This window comes from Silene latifolia, chromosome 2 (genome assembly GCF_048544455.1).
Source record: "Silene latifolia isolate original U9 population chromosome 2, ASM4854445v1, whole genome shotgun sequence".
In the NCBI taxonomy this organism is placed as follows: domain Eukaryota; kingdom Viridiplantae; phylum Streptophyta; class Magnoliopsida; order Caryophyllales; family Caryophyllaceae; genus Silene; species Silene latifolia.
In genome coordinates this window covers 33,019,358-33,021,210 of record NC_133527.1, presented here as the reverse complement: position 1 = coordinate 33,021,210, position 1,853 = coordinate 33,019,358, and the positions used below count along the sequence as shown (strand labels likewise).

Here is a 1,853-nt window from a genome sequence, read left to right as displayed (position 1 = left end):
ACTTTTTATTAGACACGCCCCTGCCAAATAATCTACGACGGCCGTCATATTCCTTGCCCATGACACCCAAAAAGGGGTCCGGTTGGCATTCCCCATCATCGGTACATACGTCTTCATTTCTGTCTATAATTAGACAAATCACTCGTCAAAAAAATTTATCAAAGCATCATAGTAACTATAAACATGACAAGATTGATTTACTTACTATCTTTCTTTCTGTATCGTCATACGACTCTTTGTACTTTTTTCCTGTTTTTCTTTCACGAGTATGCTCAAACATCTTAGCTAGAGAAGGTGGCTCTTTGTCTGGATTTTCATTTGTCTGTAAATTGAGCAAAACTTAATTTATGCTTTAGTTAATATTATCTACGGTTCATATAACTGATGACAGCCATAAAATTACCAGTTCCTCGCGTATAACTGCAAAACTTTTTGGGCCAGCGGTGTGCATATTTTTTTGAGCCAACCGACGATCACGGTTACGAGAGCATCGCCTCTACACATTAGAGCAATGCGTAGATATTGAAACATATTAGTGTAATTAAAGACGATATCTATAGCATATTAAGCTAGGAAAAAAATTTCATTAATAAATTCAAGTATAAGGGGTTGAATATCACCTTCTCAGATTTCTTTTTCCATGTGGCAAGTAATTTTAGAAAGTCGTCATCAGGAACTAGGTTAGATCTGTTTCTCCACCTACTTTTATCATCTTTATGCCTGTAGAAATGCTTCTTCTTGAAACGACATTTATGGACTCTCCAAGCATCTCTAACAGTCTTCATCACCCAATCTTTACCTTCATCTGGTACTATATACTTTGTCTGCATAAAATAAAATGATTTTGTATAAGTTTGAAAAAAAAATGGCGCTCTATGAATTCAAATAAGTTGTAATTTAAAGGATGCATACCAAGACATATGCCCACAATTTATCTTTGTTAGGGACTTTCCGCCAAGAGTCAAAGACTAAAGGTGCATAGGTATAATCTCGAGCTAATGTACCTAAAAAACGAGAAAATTCACCTACAATGTTTTGATTTTGAACTATGGGACCAATTGGTTGCCCAAACTCATTTAGAATAATGGCCACCCTTTTACTCAAGCGGTCGCGTGTGCACATCGTGTAACATGGTTGGTCCTCTTGTACCGCCTTCCGAGATAGCTAGGAGAAGTATATAAGATAAAACATCATATAAGTTATCAGATGTGGCTTGATCAATTGATCAATTCATTTACTTTCAGTTCATCTTAGATGAATATGATTGCCCCACTCATGACACCCACATCCGGCAATTTCAAATAAACCAACAAAGATTCAAGAGAAACAAAAATTACGAAATCAAATGGGATTAGATTATCATTGTTATCAATGTTGCTTTTTAAATCCAAATGAATGAATTTTGCATATTTAAGAGCAGATACCTTACTAAAGTACTCGGGTAAGATGCATCAAAAACAGGTAACGCAATCAGAGTCCATATCCAGCAACAAAAATCACGTTATCCAGCAAATGAGTTTTTTTTTGGCATGGTTACTGATTAATACAAATGTACCGTTTAAATGTAGTCATTGTCTCGCGTCTTAGGATCTCAATTTACCCTTTTGATTATTCTAACTGAATTCCTTTAGCCCAAAAGTCAAACCAACAAAAGAAATACGTATCACATTCAGACATTGACAATGGCTAAGAAGTAGATATTAATTTACCAGCTAATTCAAGATCTCGACTATCCAAGTTTATTTCCTCACTCTCATCTTCAGGATCTTCCTCTTCATCGCTATGTGACGTATCAGAGTTCTCTCCTTCACTACTATTATCAGTTAATGCATCTCCTCCAAAACATTCTGCTA

At 35.7% G+C, this 1,853-nt stretch overlaps 1 long non-coding RNA gene across 1 annotated transcript; it reads right to left on the bottom strand.

Annotated features, from left to right (window-relative positions):
- Positions 1 to 288: 288 nt before the first annotated feature.
- Positions 289 to 779, bottom strand: LOC141629142 (uncharacterized). Its single transcript, XR_012537234.1, has 3 exons — positions 621 to 779; positions 404 to 496; positions 289 to 322 (listed from the first exon to the last, which is right to left on the bottom strand). It is a non-coding gene; the product is annotated as an uncharacterized LOC141629142 (long non-coding RNA).
- Between the last annotated feature and the right edge of the window lie 1,074 nt (positions 780 to 1,853).